Here is a 25,297-nt window from a genome sequence, read left to right as displayed (position 1 = left end):
GAAAACAAGGGTATGCCCTTCAATAGGGGAATGGTTGAACAAATTGTGGTATATGCTGGTGATGTAATACTATTGTGCTCAAAGGAATAAAGAACTGGAGGAATTCCATGTGAACGGGAAAGACCTCCAGGAATTGATGCAGAGAGAAAGGAGCAGATCCAGGAGAACATTGTACACAGAGAATGATACACTGTGGTAAAATTGAATTAATGGACTTCTTACTAGCAACAGCACAATGACCCAGGACAATTCTGAGGGATTTATGGAAAATAATTTTATCCAAATTCAGAGGAAGAACTACAGGAGTGGAAACAGAAAAGTAAAACAACTGCTTGAACACATGTGTTGATGCAGACATGATTTGGGATGTAGACTCTAAACTACCACCCTAGTACAACTATCAATAATATAGAAATAGGTCTTGATTGATGACACATGAAGATACCAGTGGAAATGTGAGTTGGCTATGGGGCAGGGGGGAGAGGGGCAAGGTTTGGGGGGAGAGAGTAAGAACATGAATCATGTTGCCATGGAAAAATTTTTAAAAGTTACAAAAAACATATGATTGATCAAATGGTCCCATGGAGTTATGATTGGAGATATAGACTCTAAACAATCACCCTAGTGCAAATATTAATAATATGGAAATAGGTCTTGATCAGTGATAAACATAAAACCCAGTGGTATTGATCATTGGCTACAGGAAGGGGATGGGAGGAGGGAAGGGAAAGAACTTGATTCATGTAAGTATGGAAAAATATTCTAAATTCATTAACTGAATAACCAAACTTTTAAAAAATAAAAAAGACACAGGTCTTCTGAGTCACATTCTACTGCAAAATGCTAAATAAACTTTCATTTTTTGGTTATCTTTTTTTCTTTTTTGTTGGAAGAATCATTTTTTTTAGGTTAGGGGATTTTTATTCTAGATTACTTAGACAAAAAGACTTATTTGGTTAGTCTTTGGATTTTGTTTTAGAACAGATAAAAATTTAAGAAGGAAATTATTGTTGAAAAAGTTTAAATGCTTTCATCTTTTCTTAATGAGTAGGAAATAACAAAGCCTCCACATATTTATGTAATTTGGAAGGGAGATAGCACCAGGAAGTGAAGATATTAGGAATGAATGACTTCAAAGCAGAGGTGGCATATGGGCTGAACCTTGAAGGAAGTCAAGGATTCTGGAAGGTATGAGGAGAAAGTGCATTCCAGGAATAAGGAATGGTTTAAGTATAGGCACAGATATTGAAGATGAAATGTCAAGTACTAGCAACAGGTAGTTTGGTTAGAACATCAAGTGACCGATCAAGATTAATATGAAATGTCTGGAAAGATATTTACTGAGTCCCCAAAAGTTTGAATAAGGACCATTTATTTTACACTAGAAGCAATAAAAGCTATTTAAAAATTTTGAGAATCTTATAGGAGGTACAGCTATGTCTCAAGAACATTTCTTTGATCATTACATATAGGAGAGTAACTAGAGGCAGGAGGAATAATTAATAGGGTATCGTAATGGTACCCTTAGGTGGTGGTAAAGATCTGAACTAGGATTTCATATAAATATATAAAACACACACACATACATATATATGTACATATATATATATATATATATATAATTTTAGATATAAAATGTATTATGAAGATAGAGTCAATATGAGTTGTCATTTAATTAAATATGGGATTGGATGAGCAAGAAGGGTTTTGAATATCATAATGTTATAAACCTAGGTGACTAGGTAAAGGATGGTATACTTAAGTGAAATAGTTTATAAAGAGGGGATGTTTCAGTTGTTAGAGAGTAGAAAGGATAGAATAGGATGAATTACGCTTAAAATTGAGATTATGCTTGAAATCCTGAGATCAAAATGTTGATTATCTAGTTAGGAATTAAAGATGTGGGATTGACTTTTCAAAATGTGTTTGATTAGAATGAGATATATTGAAATGGGAGCTATCTGCATAAATTTGCTTATTAAGTCCACGGAAATTATTGAGATCACTAAGGGAGTGTGTATAGAGTGAGAAGAGAATAAGGCTCAAGAAAGAAAGGAAAATATGGTTTCTATAATCAAGACATTTCTGTATATCTAAACAGAGGCTAAATCTTAAGAGTCTATAACAAATAAGCTAGAGTTGTACAATTCCAGGATGCTTTAATATGAGCTACAACATGATAGGTATAGGAAAAATCTGTCTATAAAATTGATCCAGCATTTTCAGGCTCCCCTTTGACATACAATTTCAGTAGTCCTCACATAAATGTGTTTTGTGACAGTAGTAAAAAATATGTAGCAAATAAGGAAATGATAAATGTGGGATGTTACTATTCTTCCACAAGTTATGTGGATTGAGGGAGATTCTTAGATATTTCCATTCATCATCAAACATGAGCTCAAACATCTCAGACATTGCCCAAAGACTTATGAATGGACATGATTTTACTCCAGCATCTGAGTTTTCCCAAGTGGGAGATGTACCTAGTCATCTATAAATAATGTTTCATCTCAAAAGTTTTCAGGGACTCACACTTTTAGTTAAAAAATAGCTTATGGTAAATATATCCTAAAAATAGAGTACCTAAGTCAAGTAGAATATAGGTACCTATATATACAGCCATGCTCTCATATTCAAGTTATCTAGATTTGGTCTTCCTAAAATGCAAGGGTATTAAAGCTGCAAGAATAATAACTTGAATAAGATTATTCTAAGCTTCAAATTTTTGCACATGATGGGTTCTCAGCAAAGATGCACTGATTGTGAATTCATTGAATTAATTTATCAATGGGTATAGTAGGCAGTAGTCAATTGATTAATATTGCTCTCCTTGAATTATATGTGATTTGTTCTCTTTCTGTTGGGATTGACTATTCAATCAATTGTATTAATACATTTATATAATCTGATATATTTAACACTCAATTTAATATATCCTGTGCTTTTTAAACATCTTTTCTCCATTGATGCCAAATATTAAGTAAATTGAAATGAATAAACCAATTAATGGGAAATTGACAGGTAGCTGTCCTCAAAAATAGAAAGAGCTGACTTCAAATCTTATCTCTTACATATAGTGTCTTTGTGACCCCAAGGAAGTAAATTCACTTCTCAGTACTTAGTGTAACTCCCAAGGACTATAAATTATAAAGTTGGGTACATTAGAAGATGTTTGCACATTTAGGAATTTCTTTTGTTGTTTAGACATTTCTCATGTCTGAATCTGTGACCTGTTTGGGGGGTTTTCTGGGCAAATTTATTAGAGTGGTCTGATATTTCTTTCTCCAGCTCATTTTATAGTTGAAGAACTGAATTAAACAGTGTTAAGTGACTTGCCCAAAGTCAGAGAGTTACTATATGCCTCAGGCCACCTTTGAACTCAAGTATTCCTAGCTCAGAAATTCCCTATACTAATGAAATTCTAAGTTCCATCTCTCTTGTATATTTCTTGGATTCCAGAAAGGCTATTTCTTAGACAAAAAAAAACATATAATAAGACCATTTTATCTACGAAAATTCTCAAATCCTCACCAAGTTTGAGACCTGCCAGTTCACTTTAATGTAACAATAGTTATTGGAATATAAGGTATTAGAGAATCCATTTGTGAAGAAGCTATGAAGTAAGAAACTTATATACAAGTGGTTGTTTTTGATCCATTATTAGTTGTCACTACAAGAACTTGGAAATATTCAGTATTATTATAAATTTCATTTTAGTAGGTCACAGGAGAATTGTTTTTTACTCAAATGCTTGAATTCCTTTGAAATTTCAAAATAAAAATTTATTTATACATAAACAAATAAATGGAAACAAAGTTGAGAAATTATAATAAAATCAATCATCCAAATATATCTATATCTATATGAGTGTGTGTATATGAATATACATATATATATTTATTTATCCCTATACATAATAGGTAATGTATTACCTATTATGTGGCAAACAAAGTACTAGATTCTGGGATATAGGAAGTTTACATTCTGTCATGGAATATTAAATATAGTTAGATTTTCCATTTATTTATTTATGGAAATTTACTGTGAAATTTGAAATAACTTATTTTTGAGATACTTCTATCTCTTAGAGGCTAGAATTTACCAGGAGGCTTGATCCCACTATTAATCTGACCTTGATCTACTCAATTTCTAATCTATGTGGGTCCTTTATGCTTTTTCAACCCGTTGGTCTCCCCATTTTGGAGGGACAATAATATTAATTCTTTATTTATTGTGGAAACCTATTTTGCTCAACCCTCAGTAGCTCAGAACTCCTGAGTTCAAGTAACAATACCACCCTCAGTCTCTCAGGTAGCAGTTTATTGGCATTCATCACCACGGCTGGCTGAATTCACTTAAAAAACATTTATTGTCAGCATTTCTATATATCATTAACAGTGCCCTATAAGAAGGGGCACTGTTAGAGATAACCCTTTTAAAATAACCATAGATAAAGTAAAATATCATAGAGTATATCTGCTTCCAACCCTGAAAATAAATGAACATAATTATAAAAAATTTATAGAAATAAAGTCAGATTTAAGTAACTGGAGAAACATTAATTGTTCATGAGTAGGAAGAGTCAATATTATTAAAATGGCACTCCTACCTGAGCTATTTTTCTTTTTATTCCTTACCTAGAACATTTCACCTTCCATTTCCATACTTTTATGCGAACTTGCCTTCCTTGCCTGCTGTGCATTTCATATTAACTTCTACCATTTTTTACTTCCTGATCTCTTTCTAATCTTACTTCATTTTCTACCTCTCATGTCAGGCTTTATCCTCAGCAACCCCAGATAGTAAAGCTCCTCCCATAAAATTTGTGTGTGCATATTTTATCCAATATTTATTATTATTATTTTGAAATATATAATGATATACTATATGTCACTTCATAATATATTGTTCTAGGACATTACATATTGTTATAAAATCATTTTTTAAGTATAGTCTTGTACACATTTGCTCTGATGGAATGAAAACCTCTCAAGGGCGAGGATGGTTTCATGTTTGTCTTGGCAAAGGCATAACATCAGTTTCTGATAAATAGTTGTTTCTTTATAAATGTGTGTTGGTTAATGAACAAGACATTTGTGACTGAAAATTTTCTATGTTATTTGAGTGTTAAGGAGGAAGTCAGGCTGGCTTAACTTGAATTAACTTTTATATCATATCTTTACATATTAAAAATATACAGAGTATTTTAAAAGACATAATTATTTTATTGATTTAGGCCTCTATACTTCTAGGCTACTGCTATGATTCTGTATTTTTTCAATATATTCAAAAATTATGAGACAACAGAATAGTGGGGGCAGCAGAAGTGCATCAAAAACCATCCAAAAAGTAAATGTGTTTGCTAATTGTCTTTAGAAGTCATTTAAATATTGAAAGTGCTATGAGGCTCACAATGTGTGTACTGTTTTTATTCTGTCATATCAAGACATCCTGACCTATTGCTACTAGTCCTCAGGTTTCTAGTCTTGTTTTTAATGTGTATACAATGCTAACATATACACAGATTCCCAAGAAAACCTAGAACAAAAAGAAAAATAATGTGGCAAAAATGTGCTTTCTTCCTTATTTAACAAGCTGAAAGTTCTGCTTTTATTTTAATGAATGATTTGTGATTTCACTGATAGTAAAACTCCATTTGCTGTCATATAGCAAATCATTTTGTTTGTTTGTTTTTTAGAGACAGCAAGACACTTATTTCATCCTTGGTTCTCCCTATAATTTTTCCCCAATACTGACTATTTTTCTTTTCCAAGAAAACCAGTTATATGGTCCCTCTTTCCAATCTTCCTTTGTTATTAAAAACTATTGGAATCATAGATTAATGATGTGACACATTTTATGACAGTTGTGGCAGTGATGTGTTGTTAAAGTGTTATGAAAATTTTGGAGATGAAGATTGTTGTATTCCTTATAAGGAAACTGGATCACCTATTTATCAGTCATTCTTTCAGTTGTGTCTGATTCTTCATGAAACCATTTGGGGTTTCTTGGCTTGTAATTACTCCACCCATCATATTTTATAGAGGAGAATTGAGGGAAACAGAGTTAAGAGATTTGCCCAAGATCACATAGCCAAGGTAGTGTCTGGGGGCAGATTTGAAATCACAAAAATGAGTTTTCCTGAATCCAGACCCCTCACTCTACCCACTAGATTAGCATAATAAACAATGAAGAGCAATTCCTTTCTTCCAAAGGACTGTGAGTTGTAAGTTAAGCTCAAAATCATTACTTCAGTGACATAAATACACAGAAAATGTCTACAGAATTTGACCTGATCGTATAATAATGATGAAAAATGTGTAGAGAAGTATAGCTAGGATGTTGAATGACCTTAGGTCAAGGGAAAGTCAGGATCATCTAAGGCAGGGATTATTAATTTTTTTTTAAATTTGGATATCTGGCTTGGAGACATTTTTACACATGACTGTTGGGTGAATTTCTATACTCATAGATTACATTTTAAAAATCTCAATTATTGGAAGGAGGTAGAAATCATCGAGATTAGCAATAGTGATTCCAAAAAGTAAATTAAAATAAGATACCAGTGGGAATGTTGTTTTTTGTAAATGCATAAAAGTAAATAAGCTAGCATAGACAAAAAGGACAGTTTTGAAATATAGTAGATAGAATTTATTATATACACATTAGGGTGGTAGTTCTGTAGGAGCAAAAGGGGAAAGGATATGAAGCAAATTGTTATGCTATAAAGATAATAATAAAATGTGTGTTTTAAAACAAAACCGTGGTAATAGGAAGTAGATTTTCAAGGTTTCATATTGAATTTTTTCTTTATATTCTACAGTTTTTATGGAAGTGCTCCTTTTTGTGTTTCATTTCAGAAAAAACAAATGATTTAAAATTTAAAAGTGAAAGAAGCCCAAGAGAAGGAAAAAAGACATTATCCAAGAAAACTGAGCTATTTTGCTTATTTTTTCAGACATTATTGACTTCCTTAAGATTACAGGGAATTGGGTAAAAATACTAAAACTCAATATTGATGTTTCATTTCTTGGTCCTATAAATTTAGATTTTTCTGCTTAGAGCTTTTGATATATGAAAAGTGCTTGTTTACATCATTGCTTTTGGCAAGAATTTATCAATTCAAGTCACTCAAGTATAAACAGATAGGTTATTAATCTTTGTGTGCCCTTATGTTATTCTTAGGAAAATATAGATTCTCTTATCCAGTAAGGAAAAAGTATTCATGATGAGCAATTTACTGCAGAAAGAAAAGCGTCAATTACTTTTCTATGCTTTTATGTTGTGACATTATGATCTAGTAAAAATTTGATGTTATTTGTTGGGAATAACATTTACAATGCAGGGAACATACTTGTGGAAACAAAAAAAATTAAATGGATATTCTGTCCATTTCTGGGGAGGATTAGGGAAACAGTCTCTTAAGGCAATATTTCTCAGGGTAGCGCACATAGTGGGCACTCAAATCTTTAATGGTAATGAGTTAAAATATTGTGTTATATAAAAAACACTAGTATTCCCTCTACTAGCCTATTCTTTGATCCAGAATAATAGGATTTAATGCAGGAAATTTTTCTCTATTATTGAAACAGTTTTTTTAAGGCCAATTTCTGTAATTATTGTTCTTTATTGTTATGTGAGATCCTAAATGATTTTCCAATGCAGACTGTTTAAACTGTTTTGATAGTCTTTGGTAGTATTAAGACATCACTTAAACTACTTATATGCATGTAGCTCCATTAGTCTTAAGTTGTAGATCAATACCTCTTTCTTTTAAACATATTTCCCTTTTGTCTGCTCCCCCTTTCTCTTCACCTCCCTTTCTTCTCACTCCATGTACACTTTTCAGCTAATGGTATCCCCCACCTGAAAATTGTGCCATGGATTAGACATACTTTACCTGTTCTCAAAGTTAGTACAGAGACAATCCAAAGATAAAATTTATAAGGTGGTGAATTGCAGTGGTATCTGGAATAACACTTCAATTCAATGCACAACTTAGGTACCAACTATGGTTATGATACCTGGGCAGCTAAGTGTCTTAGTGTTCGATCTAGAGGTCTAGAGTCTCAACTTCCTGAGTTTCAGATCTGGCCTCAGACATTTAGTAGCTGTGTGTGTCTGAGCAAGTCACTTAACTCTGTTGTTCTCAGTTTTCTCATCTCTAAAATTATCAGGCAAAGAAAATGGCAAAAATGGCCGTTATGTTTGCCAAGAAAACTCCAAATGGGATTACAAAGACCTGGACATGAATGAACAGTAACAAAATGGTTAAGATGTTGTGCTATGGCTAATGCAATAGGGATACAAGAATGAAAAAAAAAGATACTATGTCTTCAAAAATCTTTGTGTTGAAGAATGAGAATAAGACACATGTAAGAATAATTATGATAAAAAGTGACAAATACAAAGGAGGGGAATTGACAATGTTTTATAAGAAATATAAGAATGAAGAAATCACTTTTAGGTAGGTGATTAGGAAGAGAGGCAGAGAAACAAAATAAATATATATTGTTTCAATTAAAGCAGAGATAAAATGAGGTGGCAAGTAATGGAGAATGTGGATTGGCTAAAAGCATTAGAATGAAATAAAAGAAATAAGAGAAGTAATATCCGGAGCCCTAAGATGTGGGGCATTAAAAGTTATGCTAAAAGTTCATTCATTCATTTATTTGCTTGTTTGTTTATTATTTATTTCTCTGTTTTAATAGACAGTCATAACATGTTTGAGTAGATGAATCCAAGGGTTATAGAATATATTATACAAGATAGGGTATTCTGGAAGTTTTATGAGTCATTTCAGGAAGAAGGAGCATAGAGGTAGAGCAGATCAAGTGTGAGGGGATTATGACAGTCTTAAGTGAGAGAGAATGAGAAATTGCACTAGGATGAGGGTAGAGTGTGGAGAGGTAAAAGGTTTAGCCATGGAGGAGGAGGATTAAAAGTCTCCAAAGTAACTCAAAACTTTGATGCTTATACCATCAGTAGAAATGAGGAAGTATGGAGAAGGGACAGTATGTGGGAAGATTCATCCCACAACAAACAATGAAGTACTCCTCATTAGGCAATGAGTGGTCCTAGGTTATGAGTATACAAAACCAATTACGAATCAGTCCCTTCAATCAAGAACCTTCCTCTCTCCTTGGTGAGACATGAATAACCAACCATGCCCTGGCACATCTGATGGTGCTGGCCGGTGAGTGCTTTTCTGAGACTACTATCTCAGGTGAGCCCAAACGATGCTTTCTTTATTTTTAGCCGTTTCTCCAGATGGATATCTTCCCCAATCCTACACATCATCTTCTCTACATTTTCATTTCTGGAAATTTAATCAAAATACTGCTGCCATTATTCTTGGAAGTTCTTTATTTCCCTATGATTGCACATCTCAAAATATCTTTACTTGGCTCGCTCTTTGTGATTCTGTTCAGTCGTGTTTAACTCTTTGGGAACATCTGGGCCATACTGTGCATGGGGTTTTCTTAGCAAATACTTTGGAATAGACTGCCATTTCTTTCTTGAGTGGATGTAAGCAAATGGAAGTCAAAAGTTTTTTTTTGTTTTTTTTTTTCCCTGCTTTGCAAAGCTATTATCTGAGTCCAGATTTGAACCCATGTCTTCCTGACTCCAGGACCAGTGTTCTAACCACTGAACAATCTAACTGACTATATTGTTATTATAATCTCTGCGTATTAGAAAGTGAATTCTCTGAGTAAAAGAAATGTCTTTACTCATTTATTTTTATTTTTTAATTTCATAGTTCTTAGAACAGTGGTCGGCACATAGCATCTAAATGTTTAATAATCTATTCACACAAGATAATTTTTGGAGGGGACCATTAATATCTGGGAGTTCAGGAAAGGATTTATGGAAAGTAGGTTACTGAGAACAGTTAAAAATCACTGAAACATAGCCTTTTTATATAGATGCCAGAGGTCATTTTTTTCTTTCTCATACCTAAACATGAACTTCCTCTTCTTTTCTTTTAAAACATCCCTAATGAGTAGTCCCAGGACTGGAAAATCTAAGAGAAATATAAAGAAGAAGACAATAACCAAGAGCATCAAATGCTTCAGAGGCTAAGAAAACTTTTTTTAGTTTGAAAATATTTTTTTTTTAATTTAGGAATTGAGAAGCAATTGGAATAGTGGTTAGGATGTGTGCAGATAGCAAGATCCAAACTCTGTTCAGAAGTTTAACAGTGAAGAATAAGAAAAAAATGGATGGTTTCTTGAAAACTACACCCACATTTCCTCTGTATCTTCAATTATACATTTTGCATAATGTTGCAAAAGTACATTTAAAAAAAAACACAAGGAATTAAATTCCAGCAGCAAATTCTACTTCTTTTGCCAAAAGCTACCTTGCATTACCCTTGAGTTCTAGGAAAGCATGGTCACACATCCTATCCAATTATGTTGTTTATCTATCAATCAAAAAACATTTATTGTTTATATGCCAGGCACTCCACTAGGTGCTAGCGATACAAATGATTGAACAATTCTCCAGTCCCCTAGCAGCTCAAAGCAGCATGCAGAAGGTCAGACAGGATAGAAGCAATTGTTCATCTCAGCCTTAAGGTCTGACCCGTACTACGGTAGCTCTCAGTGTCTCTATGTTGCCACATTTCAGCAGTAGGAATAAGATACTCTGAAGCCGTACCAATATGATTTCTCAGTACATGGAACACAGCTATGTATGTGTGTGCATCCTTAACAAATGGAAGGAAATATGCATTTACTAAATGCCTACTGTATACAGTCATTTTGCTATATACTTTACAAACATTATTTTTGATCATCACAAAACTCTAGAAAGTAGGTAGTTACTACCAACGTATTATAGTTGAAGAAATTGAAGTTTGCTGAGGTCAAATGACTTTACCAGGGCAAAATAGCCAATAAGCATCTGTGACTAGAATGCCCAACATTCTATTCACATTGCAACCTAGCTGCCAAAAGGTCCCTAGTAATAAAGTTTGTCTTAAAAGGCGAACATAAATAGGAACAAGTAGAATTTCTCTGTTAGGAGAAAGATAAGTTAGACCTAGATGAGGACTCCAATCTCCATGTCTATTTTCCCTTTTCTCCTTTACAATTCCCTTCAAATCTATCCACTGTGCCAACTTTTTTTTTTGTAAACCCTTTCCTTCTCTCTTAGAATTAACACTGTGTATTGGTTCCAAGGCAGAAGAATAGTAAGGGGTATGCAATGGGGGTTAAGTGACATGCCCAGAGTCACACAGCTAGAAAGTATATGAGACCAGGTTTGAACCCAGAACCTGTCATCTCTGCATTTGGTTCTCAATCTACTGAGCTACCTAACTGCCCCCGTTCACATTTCTTGCTCTTACTCTGTCATGTATGTCTATAATTTTGAGTCCCTTGCCTAATATTCCAGTGAATGAGGGGATGATGAATCAGAGGGATCCCCACTTCCTGTGACATTTCTTTTGTGCTATTATACTTTTATGTATTTCATATTCCTACTGGATGACAAGACCTTTGGATGTGGAGAGCGCCATCTCTTTGTGAGTGTTCAGTTAATGATATTGTCTCACTGGTTGACTTCTCTTTCCTGCCATGGATTGTGGAGGGCAAGGTGTGTAATACTGGTGAGCTTGGACTTATCTCTGAGTCTAGATCTGCTGAACTGGGAAAGCCAGGTGGGTCTAGAAAACTGCCCATTACTATTAGAAGGTGCTGAAACTCCAGTTTCCTACCTTGTCACATCTATCTGCTCAAAGGTCAAGTCCAAGTTCATGGCCCAAGACTATTTGTTTGGTTTAAACATTTAAACTTACTGATTTTTGACAGATTTGCCCTCTCTGTGTGTGTTTATTTTTGGAATTTCTCAGATGGTTGTGGTAGCGCTCATTTAAAATGATTTTCACTGGCTCAATTGTTGAAAAAGAAATTAAGAAGAAGCTAATGAACCAAGTGGCTTTACCTTTGCATTCCCATCTCTTGGAGAATACAGATGTAATGAAGAGTGAAGGATAAACTCCTGGTCAGTACAGCCACACGCATTTCCAAAGGTGACTCTTCCCAGAGCAAAGAAGGAAATGTCAGCTTTTCCATTTATTTTTACTGAGGTATTTTTAGAGTGGCTCCTTTTCTCCCCAGCTTGTGTCAGTCAGTGAGCTGCTTTATTCAGGAGATGAATTGTGTTTTTATTTTAATGTTTTTAAAGCTATAGTAGTTTCTAAGACAGAACAGCTTAGGTTCATTTTTGTATTCATCATGCTCTTTTTTTATAGCCTCTGCATTTTACTGAGAAGTTTAAAAGGTCCTTTGTTTTAACATTCATACTCTAGTGTTTTGTATTTTTCTCTCTGTCAAATAGTAATGGTAAATAGATGCTTAAATATGTTAACTATTGTTTTTTTAATTATTTTACTGAGACACACTATTAAGATTCAAATTCATACAATCTAAACAAGATTAAAGAAAACTACAGCAAAATTTTAGAGCCCAGAAATGTATATAACCACTTAATATTACACACAGTGACTGCACTAATGAGAGAGATACAGAGAATATCCTTAAAAATGTGTCCTTGTGGTTGTTCAGTTGTTTCATTTGGGTCTGACTCCCAATTTGGTCTTTTCATGGCAAAGATATTGGAGTTGTTTACCATTTTTTTCCTCTGCTCATTTTACAGCTGACAATCTAAGGTAAGAGGGGTTAAGTGACTTGCCTAGAGTCACACAGCTTGTAAGTGTCTCATGCCAGATAAGCCTCCCTGACTTGAGATTTCAGCACTCTTTCCATTATACCACCTAAAAATATACTGCCTTGCCCCTAAAAATGTACCTTATTATATAGAATGAAACCTTATTCTAGGATCCCAAAGCAGAAACTTTATCTAGAAATTTCTATTATATTATCATACTAAATAGTTGTGTAAAATTTGATAATAACCCCATTCAATGGGATGGGGAAATCATAAGAAAAAATAGAAATATTTTAGAGGTGGATTATTATTATTTCTTAGAATAGTGACAGTTCCTGAGAGAACAATTTAATTTATCTGCAAGGTTCACTGGGGCAGCTCAGAGTACATAAAGTGCTCACCCTAATTAGGAGGACCTGAGTTCAAATCCAAATTCAGGCACTAGCTGTATAACCCTGAGCAAATCACTTACCTCTACTGGCCTCAGTTCCCTTCTGTGTAAAATTAGCTGGAGAAGGAAATGGCAAACCACTCCAGTATCTTTGCAAAAAAAACCAAAAAAACAAAACAAAACAAAAAAAAAAAAACACAAAATGGGGTTGTGACTAGCTGGACACAATTTACTGAACAACAACAGGATTCACTAGTTTCATTTAAATTTCTTTCTAAAAAGGGATCTAAAAAAGATACTGGGATATGTTTTACCTCAATAAGTCAAAGATAAGAAGATAATAAGACTGTAATAATAATAATATCAACCCATAAAGCATTTATTGTATGCCAGGCACTGTGCTAAGTGCTTTAAATCTCATTTAATCCTCACAAAAACCCTGGAATGTATTACAAAAACCCATTTTGTAGATGTTGAAACTGAGCATAACAGAAGTTAAATGACTGACCTCTCCAGGGGCATACAAGCTAGCATTAGAGGTCAAATTTGAACACAGGTCTTCTAGACTCTAGGTCCAGTGCTACTGCATGCCCATTGCTCTTGCACTGTACCAACTAGTTACCTCAATTCATAGTAGTGCTTAGTGGGAAGAGCAAAACAAGAAGAAATAAAAACAAAAGAAACAGAATGAAAATGGATGTCTATCCATTGGGAAATGCCTGAACAATTAGTGATATATGAATGTGGTAGAATATTATTATACCAAGAGAAAAATAGATAAAGGAATCTTAGAAAAGGGGAAAACAAGAATGAAATAAGGAAGAATGAATAAGCAGAACTTGGATAACAATATATGCAATGACTGCAGTAACAGCAAAAAATTTGTCAGTGCTGAATAGAGGTAATTTCCTATGTTAGCCACAAAAGAAATGAAGAACCTTCTCTCTCTTTCTGGTAGATATCACTATGCCCTTTGGTCTTAACACTTTTTATTTGCTACAAAGGAGCATAGGGTGTTCGCTGGGAATGGATGGTTATATCTAGAAATAACTATGATAGAAAAACCAAAAATCTATCATATGGTTGATAAAAATATTGTTGTTGTTGATATATTTTGTAGCTATCTTCTGGTATTTCCAAATTATATTTAAAACCATATGAAAGCATATAAGTTTTGATATTTTGATTTCTAAGATCTCTCTCTACTTCCCATCCTTCCCCCATTCCTTGAGAACTGAAGAAATATGACTTTGAAATTATACATGTGAAGTCATGCAAAACATATTTCAATTTTAGTCATACTGCAAACATACTTACACATGAACAGATAAAAATGAAGTGGAATGTATTTCCACTCAAATGTTCATCAGTTCTCTTTCTCTGCAGGTAGCTAACTTTTTTCATCATGAATCCTTTGGAATAGTCTTGGATCAATGTCTTAATGTGCGGAACTAAGTCTTTCACCGTCGATCATCATTACAGTATTTTTGTTAGAGTGCAAAATGTTCTCCTGCTTCTGTTCATTTCATTTTGCCTGAGATCTGAGAAAACTTCTTGAGTTTTTCTAAAACCATCTTGCTCATCATTTCTTACAGCACCATAGTTTTCTATCACAATCATACATCACAAATTGTTCATTCTTCAATCGATGATCCAATCACCATAATTCTTTGCTACCACTAAAAAAGCCACTACCCATTCTACTTAGGATATTTCTTTTTCCTTTGATCTCTTTGGTATACAGGACTAGTAATGGTATTGCTGGTTTGTAAGATATACAATTTTAGGGGACAGCTGGTCAGTGGATTGAGAGTCAGGCGTAGAAAGAGAAGGTCCTAGGTTCAAACCCGGCCTCAGACACTTCCGAGCTGTATGACCCTGGGCAAGTCACTTGACCCCCATTGCCCAGCCTTACCACTCTCCCACCAAGGAGCCAATACAAAAAAGTTAAGGGTTTTAAAAAAAAGATATACAATTTTATAGTCCTTTGGACCAAATTCAAAATTGTTCTCCAGGATGGTTGGACCAGTTCACCACTCCACCAAGACTACATTAGTATCCCTATTTTTCCACATCACTTAAAGAATTTGTCTGGTTTTGCTTTTTAATGGAAGGTATAATTTTTAAAAATATAACTAAAATATGACCCATGTAGACAGGAAGCTTAAATCTAGAACCATAGATAAGACATGGAGACAGCTAGGTGGTACAGTGGCTAGTTATATACCCCAGGAAGAATTGTGTTTGACTCTTTCCCCAGATCCCAGCAGTGTGAACCTGGGCAAGTGATTAAACATCCATCATCCTTGATTTAACTCACCTGTAAAAATTAGGCTAATAATAGCACCTACCTGGGAGGATCAAATAAAATAACATGTAAAGTACTCTGCAAACATTAAAGCTGTTTATAATGCTAGTGGTTTTTAATTGTTTTTCTGATATTTTGCAACATGATTGTCTTTCCCAATATGGGAAGAGATAATTCTGAATATAAGGAGTTATAGGATGCAAAGCAAAAAAAAAAAAGAGATAGGACTCAAAACTCATGGTTGTAACTTTCATTTTGTTATTTTCTATATCAGGAAGGAAGTCACTTTAACATGTATTAAATGTCTACCAAGTTCCAGAAACAGTGCTAAGCCTTGGGGATTCAAACCAAAAATGAGAAAGATATATTCTGCTTTGAAAGAGCTCACAAGCAAAGGAGTGAAAGTTTTCTCCTAATAGCAGCAGTGGAATACATTGTCGGAAACTATCATTATTTAAACAATACTCCTTTTCTTGAAGCTTTGATGAACTCCTCAGAAAGCTTTCCTTTATCTTCTCAATTTGGTCTTAAGTCTTGAATGCCTATTATTCCCCCAGTCTATTGAATATACTTATCTCTGATGATCTAACTTTCTCACTGTCCATTCCTGTACAAATTCAAGATTTTATCTTATTTCTCTTATACACAAATCAGGTTTTCTTCTCCATCACTTGGCTTTTAAGCAGTTTCCTTTGCCTGAATTCTATTCAACTGCATTTAATTCAATGTGCATTTATTAAACACTTGATATGGGGAAAGCATTGGGGAGACAAAGACAACCTCCCCTTTCTTATTTATTAAAATTCTACCCAACCTTTAAAAGCCAATTAAAATATCACCTATAAACCCTTCTCTGATCCCTTTCCCAATTAAGGAAAATCCCTTACACCCACAGGACTCCACATAGAACTTAGTTTCCTACTTCTCTAATGAATTTATGTGTCTTATACTTGTGTTTGTCTATTTTTCTCTAATTGACTCCATGTGAGCAGGGACTGTGACTTACCCAAACTTTGTACAATCTTCCAGTACATTTCCTTGAACTCAGGAGGTGTCTAATCAGTAGAAACATCCTGTGATTGCAGAAAGGGAATTAGATTTGAAGCAAAAAGAACTGAATTCAAATTCTAGCTCTAATACTAACTACTTCTGTGAATTTAGGGAAGTCATTTAACCTTGCTAGACCCAATTTTTCCTCTTAAAAAAGGATAGATTGGCCTTTATGATTCTTAAAATCCCTTCCATTTTTTATACTTAATTCCTTATTTGAAACCTAAGCAGGAATCAGATATGATTTTTTCTCCTTAATGCTTAGCATTTAATCTGATATTACAAGACATGTAATTTGTGCTTAACTTTAATTTTATTTTTAATTGCTTTATGGTAGCCATTGTGCATTTTGTTCTTCTAGTTCAGCTCATTCACTTTGCTTCAGTTCTTTCAAATCTATTTGTTTGTCAGATTTCATCACTTATTCTTCCATAATAGTAACATTCACATATCACAAATTTGTTCAGCCATTCCAAAACAGACACCCACTTTGATTCCAATTTTATTTTGCTTTTGCACTGTTTGTTGTTGTTGTTATAAAAAGTGTTTGCTGTTCTCCCAAACTATTGCAAATACAGTATCTATGTAGTCTTTCTTTCTTTGACAGCTTCATAGTTATATAGTCTACAGTGATTTCCTTATTATTTGTAAAAAGGAATTGACTCAAAAGTTGGAAATAAAATGGGGAGGATAGAAGTAAGCTCAACCCAGTAACATATCAGATCACTTTTTTCAATGCAAAGAATTATATTTTCCTTAGAAAAAGGGGGCACATGGATGGGTTCCATGATTTACTGCATAGGTCCAAGGCGAAAAAAGAAAAACAAAGCCCCTTGGCAGGCCACAAGCTTCCTAGAAACTTGTCTCTCTTCCTAATACTTGACTTCACATGTGGAAAACAATAGATACTTTGCCAGTACTGGGCATGGGCCTGGGGACTGTAGAGAGCACCAGCCTTCTTCTGCAGGAAGCCATGAATAATGGGCTGAGTGAGGGACAAAGCCAGCCTGGCCCTGTTGTGCTAAGCCTTCTGAGCCTTCATGGCTGCCCCAGAAGTGGGCCTGGACACCTCCAAGCCCTGGTTTGGGCCACGAGCAATGGGCAGGGGGGGGTCTCAGGCCACCATGGGGCAGCCCTTCCTCTAAGTTCCAGTCAGGAAGGGCAGGGTAGAGTCCTTCAGAGAAGTGAGCTGGGGCTTCCCTGCCCTGCTCTGCCCTCAGGTCAGACCCCCTCACAAGAGCCCTGACCAAGAGGTGATCTTTAAAGCATCTGTCCATTGTGGGGGTAGGTGTTGCTGAGAATGGATGTTTCATCCCAGAAAGGAATGAACCACAGGCCTCAGAGCTGGGCTGGGGCACTCCTTAGACCCCTCTTCCCCATGCTTGTGGGCAGAGGGGCACTTTCTTTTGTAGAACTACTCCTAATGGGAGTGGTGCTGGAAATAGAGAAAAATGATTTAAAAGCACAGGGCCCCAAGTAGAGTGAACCTGCCAGCATTTTTTCTAGGGACCAAGAATGGGCAAGAGGTCAACTACAAAAATGTAAAACCTCAGCCCTGGCCTGGCCTTGGCACTGTTGCTTCCCACATTCGTGGGGCACAGACCACTGGAGCAGGATCCAAAGCCCCAGAACTACCCCCACTCAGAGGCTGTGTTTGGGGTGGAAGCCACCAATACTGGGTCCTCAGAAAGACACTGGGATTAGGGAAATGCTCTTCTCACAGGGTCTGAAGACTCTGTCACCGACCAGGTAGCCCTGCAGCCATCTCAACAGGTCAGAAGAGCTCCTCCATGGTTCAGAATCTACCCTCAGAGGGGCTGCCCTAGGGGAAGCCTGAGTCATGGGGAGCTGGCCCATGGCTGTTCTCCTCAGAAAAGAGGTGTGCCCCGACCTCACATGGCTGAGGGAAGATCCCTCCAGCCCCCTTGAGGACTGCTCTGGAGCCCACCTGTCTTGGCTTTTGTGTCCTTTACTACAGTTGGACAGACAGGAGAGAGAATCTAGCTCTTAGGTCAGTAATTCCCCAAGCCTTCCACAGAAGGCAGGAATCATGGCTTTTGGGCTGCCCACGTTCAATATCACTTTCTTTATCAAGGTTAAACCTCTGACCCCTATATGGGCTGACCAGACTTTAAACCAGTGATTCCCAAAGTGGGTGCCACCGCCTCCTGGGTGCTACAGCGATCCATGAAGGTGGTGATGGTCGCAGGTGCATTTATCTTTCCTATTAATTGCTATTAAAATTTAAAAAAAATTAATTTCCAGGGGGCTAAGTAATATTTTTTTCTGGAAAGGGGGTGGTAGGCCAAAATTTTGGAAACCACTGCCTTAAACAGAGACCCCCAAAATCAAGGGAAAGCTTTCTTGTAAAGAGAGGCCACAGGAGTGGTGGCTGTGGCTGACCATCAGTCAAACAAAGATTCCACTGAAGTCTAAGCCTGTGGCTCTTCTCTGAGGCTTCGCTGCCAAGCAACATCTGGGCCTGCCCTCCCCAGGGCCAGGGCTTTAGCTCACCACACAGGACCTCTTGGCCATTCCAGGCTACCAGCTGGCCTAGTGAGTTTCCAGGGAACACTCAGGGGGTTCCATGAGGGGCCAGGCAGTGCCTACTCAGTAGGCTATCTTCCAGGGGGTCAGCTGCTCACACTTGTTCTCAGTCCCCACAAAACCTGTTGTAAGTGGTTTTTGGGTCCAGGCCCAGAATTTTTCTTTCCTCATGAATCTGAAAGGAGAATGTAGCTGTGAGGTGCCAATGAAGACTCGGGCACGGGTACAGATCCACAGGTCACTCAATGATGGCCGTACCACCATCTTTATAGAGCTCAACCTCCTCCCAGCTAGGCTCAAACCTCACCCTTTCAGGAAGGAGACTCGAGCTCATCTGCCTCTTTTCTAGCCCAGTCCCTGGCCACTAAGACCCTGGCCAGCTTGAGGGTCTCCATACAGCTCGGGATGGTCTTCACTGCTCTGATAGCACATCTTCTCTGTGGCCCCAGATAAAATCCTCCCTCCAGAGATGGGCGTCCAAGTAAGGACCCCCCAGGAAGGTGCCCAGCTTTACCTCCATCTGGGTCCGGTCTTCGGATAAGGTATCTGGTCTGCCTCATGTACATGTTTCTAAAGTTATCTCCCACAGCACGAGTGTGCTTGGCAAACAGCATGCGCCGACCTTGTCCCGGTATTCTTTGCCTCCATAGTGGTCATGAAGCAGGTGAACTGCTGATGAGGAAAGCCAGGGAGCAATGAGGGAAGCAGAGCCTCCCGTGGACACACAGGACACCCCGAGGCCCCTTGTTTTTCCATAACCCTGGAAAGAGTCCTGTTTGTTCCGGGAGTCCGGGAGCTGATCCATGCACGGCCACTCGTCAACCTTCTCCTCCCGGGTGTCCTCTTTCCATCCTTCTGCCTAAATCTGGAAGACATACACCTGCTCCAAAAGAGGGGCAGCCGGATTTGGCCATAAACTGTTCCTACTCAAGGGCGAGGATGTTCTAGCCCAGGCTCAGGAGGTCGAAGAAGTCTACCCAGGAGATGTGCACCTGGTGGATGTCTGGGCTCGGCCAGTAGTTGAGGGACCCCACGCTGGCGCCCAAGACTGTGGCCAGCAGGGCGTTCAGCGGAGATGCCACACGGAGGTACACATTCCGCCACAATGGGAAGTCTTCCAATAGGATGGTATCTGTGTCCCTGCACCGCTCCCCTCTCCCATTGGCCTGGCCCGAACTCATCTCCCTGGGTCTGGGTAAGCAGAACCATGGATGCCGCCAGGAGGAAGAGGAGGAGCAGCAGCAGCAGCAGCTGGGGTCCAGGGGACTGCCCGAACAGAGGCACCTCCTTTGCCATGTCCACAGAGGCGTGCCTTGAACATGCACTTCGGGCTCCTCAGTACGTCCAACAAAAGCACCTAAGATCCCTTTTTTTGAAAAGAATTTTTTACCCAACATTACATCAATAGCAATTTCAGTCATTGTTTTCTGACATTTTGTGGTCCATGTTTTCTCCATCTCTCCCACCTTTCCCCTAAGATCAATTTTCAGAAAAAAAAAATGTAAAGGAGGTAAAATTGACTAAGGGTAAAAACAGTGATCACAGCTCCCTCCCATGCTCCGGTTTCCCTTATTTAATCACTTAACCCCAGAATGTCCAATCTGGAACCTCTCGGTTTAGCTAGGCCAACCATCCTCTTTTATATTGTCGTGACTATGGAACAAAGGAAAACTGACTTAAAATGACAAAAAGGTTATCACGTTTATCCTCCATAATATCTTTCATTCTCAAACATAATAAATGTGTTATTCTTAGGACTCTAATCAATCACTCTAGGAGCTACTGTCCTTAAGTGAAATCTTATACAGGGGAGTATTTTTAAACAACACTGGCTTTATCAAAATTTTTGAAGACACCAAAACAATTTGCCAATAATCTCCAATATTCTATGAGAATTTCCAAATTAAATATAAACCGTACACTTATATGTGTCTACATAATGTAGATTTAGCTGTGCAGATGTGTATATATGATAAAAAGATTATATATTATATATTACATAATGTTTACTTGTTTATATTATATATACTATATATTTGTTATTAATCTTTATAATTTAATTTGATAGCTCTTTAGCAGAATCTCTGAGAAAGTACTGCCAAATTGTTATGTTGTTTTAAAGGTTCAATTTTATACATATATGCAAATATATAACATACATATTTAGTTATATACATACACAATTATTACTTTTATTTTTCTTGTGTAAGTAGTCTTAATATATTAAAGAGAAAGAAGTTAAGAGTAAGTATGTTTCTTAGTAGTAGAGTTGGAGACCAGAAGAATATAGACATCAGCAAATATTCATTATAAAGCCAGCCACTATGCTATGCCATATATATATATATATATATATATATATATGAAAGAAGGTAAGGGATATATCCCTTACTTTCTTTCGTAGAATCAAAACTAAATATTGGTTCTGTGGCAGGAATGGTAAGGGCTAGGCAATTGGGCAATTGGGGTTTAGTGACTTGCTCACTATTACACTGCTATTCCTGATTTGATTCCAGATTTGACCCAGGATCTCCCATCACCACTAAGCCACCCAGCTGCTCCTAAGTCCTTATATTTGATCTGGAGACCAAAGGAAGTCAGTGATTATTGGTCTGGGGGAAGAGGGGTTGATCTAGTCAGAACAATGAATTAAAATAATCATTTTGCAAATGAGTAGGGGATAGAGAGTGAGGACAGATGTGACCATGAAAACTGACCAGAAGACCATGGTAATAATCTTTGAATTTCAGTGGAGAGAAGAGGATATATGGGAGAGATTATTAAATCTTACCTCTGGAATTTAGTAGTTGTGTGACCCCCCTGCCCCTCTCCTATTGGCAGCTAGGTAGTATAGTGGATAGAGTAAATAGAGTACAGGGTGTGGAGTCAGAAAGACTCATCTTCTTGAGTTCAAATCTGGCTTTAGATACTAGCTGTGGATGACCCTGGACAAGTCATTTAGCTCTATTTGCCTCTGTTTCCTCATCTGTCTAATGAACTGGAGAAGAAAATAGCAAACCATTTCAGTATCTTTGCCAAGAAAACTTCAAACAGGGTCACAAAGTGTCTAAAGGCTCAACAAAAATGATCCTGACAAGTCATGTTTTTGCCTGAGGCAGCTTTTTAAAACTTACTTTATTTTACCCTGAGAAAGGTACATCCTATCATCATAATCATAGATCCTTTTCCCTTTTTCATAGAAATATAGAACATCAGATACCATATTTACTCTAGTTCCCACTAAATTCCATATTTATTATTACTATTACCATTATTATTATTACCACCATTATAGAAAACAACATAAGAGAATAGAACCTGGGCTGGAATTCAATTCCCCCTACCCCAAATGATCTTTTCACTACACCTGCCACATCAACATATAAAGAGGTGAAGTGATGACGCAAGTAGAAGATAAATGTGAGATTTAGGGAGTTATTCGTAACACCCTCTTGCTACATTTGAGATTTGATTTATTGGATTGTTTCTATAAAAGCAGTCTGTTGCCCAAAGGGAATCATAAGGAAGCAATAAGTACAGGATAGGGGATCATTGATTTCTGTAGAGTCATGGTGTTCAACCTTTCACAGCTGGGGAACCACATTGCCGTGAAATAGAATTTCAGCTAGTTGCTGAATTAATCAGCTTTTGCAACTCTAATTTTTGACTAAGACATTGTGTCAGTGTATTTTGTGCATGCTCTATTTCCAAGACTTATTGCACATACCATGCTTCTCCCTGTAGCACACTGGCTTCTCTACTTGGCTTTTAAGTGTCCTGAAAAAAGGAAATGTGTATCTAGGTTAGTCTTCTTCATTCTGTATTCTCCCTTCTCTCAAATCCATGTCTCATTTTCTTAGTGTCACCCACAAGACCACCTTCTCCTCCATGATAGAAAGAATTTTCTTTGCTTTGTGCTACAGCAAGGCCATTTAGCTCATTTTCATTGTTTTCATTGTGCCCATTCTGTTTAAATGTTAGCATATTCAATCTGGTGTCAAATCATCTTTCCAGTCTGATTAGATATATCTGCTCATATTTTGCATGGTCTAACCAAACTGACTTTCTTGCTGTTTCCACTTCTATGATTCTGCCTTTTTTAAAACATTTATTAATATTAATTTTTAACATCGATTCTGCCTTTTTGCCTCTTGTTGTCCCTTTGTTGGAGATCTTCAGTCATATCCTGTGCTTTGTGATGCCATTTGGGGTTTCCTTAGCTAGGAAACTCAGGTAGTTGGACATTTCCTTTCCTAGCTCATTTTACATAAGGGCAACCTGAGGATTAAATAACTTGCCCATGGACACATATCTAATAGGTGTCTGAGGTCAGATTTGAACTCACAAAGAGTTCCTGACTTCTGGCCCTATATTCTATCTATGGCATCATCTAGTTGTCAACTTGGTATATACTTATGTGCCTTTAAAATTTAGCTCAAGTGTTACTTCTTTGAAGATGTATTTCCTGATTTTTCTTAGTTGGTGTTTACCTTCTCCCCAAAAAACATCCTTTTACGTGTCTCTTACATTTAGCCATCTATGAATATATTCTGTCCCTCTTGTAGAATGTAAATTTCTTGACTACAAGAATTTGTGTATTCCCACCTTCTAGCAACATGGTATCTGACACTTTGTGTGAATTTAATAAATGCTTGTGGATTGTTTGAATGTATTGAGTTCAATCTTCGCTGAATCATATGTCATTTAAAAGATTTATTTATAATCACATATTATTGATCAAGATAGATGATAGTTTTTCAAAACATTTTTTGCGAGAGTGCTTTTGAAATTTAACTATAAAGGAAATAAGTTTCTTGATTTATGGGACTTAAAGAAACCTCAGCTTGTATTGCAAAAGAATTTAAAATAAATAAACATAGATGTCTTTCCCCAGTCTCTAAATTGGGCAATGACCTCAGGATAATATTCTGCATATTGAAGTTAAGTATTTATTTCCTGACAAGTTCCAAAATGATTCCTTTTTAAAAAAAAATATAAGCAAACATGCCCGAAGGATCAATAGCCAAGCTGTTGAAATACATTTTCAAGTTTGAAAGTCAAGATTAAAAAATTAAGTGTTACATTTGTGAAATGTATAGAGCAACATCTCCTTTCAGGGAAATATAAGCCTCATAATTATAGAAGAAGATTTTTTTAGTGGGTATTATGGAGGAGTCTATCAATTGCGAGGAGAGAGAAAATTCTGTGTGAAATCTCACCAATCTCATTGGTGGTTGAAATTCTAAATATTACAAAACTAATTTTATACTAATTAAATAAGGAAGTAGCAATCCTGAGGATTTAAGGACTATTTCTCATAAGGGCTCCATCTGTCAATAAATTGACAATAATTGATTACACAGTGTGTTGTGCCCAGTACTCTGATAAACATTGAAAATATGAAGACAAAAATGAAATGTTCCCCTGGCCTCATGAAACCACTTTCTACCAGGAATGACAAGAACAAAGTTGTCACTATCGCTTTATGTAACTGAAGTGGAATGGAGCGATAGGTTATGAGACTTAAGAACTGTGATGCTGTGGTACTAATAGGAACATCAACATGCATGTCAAAGTCCATTAGTATTAGGGGAAGAGTTGAGCTGGAGACAAAGGATATTAATGCTTAAATTTTCATTAAGAATTTTGGGATACCACATATATGTCTTTTTGCTTTTATACAAATTTTGTACAACTCCTTTATGGAACATGAATCCTTTCCATAGAATAGCTAAGTGGCACAGCAGCTATGGCAATTAACTTGGAATCAGAAATTCTTCTTTAGTCTACATCTAGCCTGAGACATTTACTAGCTGTGTGACCCTGAATGAGTCACTTAACTCTGTTGACCTCAGTTTCCTCATCTGTAAAATGAGCTGCAGAAGGGAATGAAATTACTCTAGTATATTTGCCAAGAAAACATCAAATGGGGTCACAAAGAATTAGATATGACTGTAGCTATTGAGAGAAAACTCACTATTTCATAAGCATTTTATTTCACAATCAGATTATTTTAATGTTAATTATATTATTACATATGTTGGATATGAATCTAGTTCTTTCATTAGTTCAAGAAAATTAAATTAAAACTAATTTAAAAATTTACATAGGTAAAAAATACTAGTAACTGCAGTACGTAAGGGGTAGATTGAGATAGACTTCCTGTAGTAAGCATCGAGAGGGGGTAGAGAGAGAGAGAGAGAGAGAGAGAGAGAAAGAGGATAAGAGAGAGAGAGAGGATAAGAGAGAGAGAGAGAGAGAGAGAGGATAAGAGAGAGAGAGAGAGAGAGAGAGAGAGAGAGAGAGAGAGAGAGAGAGAGGATAAG

The 25,297-nt window shown here is 36.5% G+C and overlaps 1 protein-coding gene and 1 pseudogene across 3 annotated transcripts in view; one reads left to right on the top strand and one right to left on the bottom strand.

The window, feature by feature from the left end:
- NRG3 (neuregulin 3) overlaps positions 1 to 25,297 on the top strand; it is a 1,114,098-nt gene that overhangs the window by 374,089 nt on the left and 714,712 nt on the right. The gene's annotated exons all lie outside the window — the stretch shown is intronic.
- Positions 19,035 to 20,267, bottom strand: LOC123236626 (annotated as a pseudogene).

The sequence above is a fragment of the Gracilinanus agilis genome, chromosome 2, assembly GCF_016433145.1.
Source record: "Gracilinanus agilis isolate LMUSP501 chromosome 2, AgileGrace, whole genome shotgun sequence".
Classification (NCBI taxonomy): domain Eukaryota; kingdom Metazoa; phylum Chordata; class Mammalia; order Didelphimorphia; family Didelphidae; genus Gracilinanus; species Gracilinanus agilis.
The sequence above is the reverse complement of the archived record's forward strand: the minus strand, read 5'-3'. Positions and strand labels throughout refer to the sequence as shown.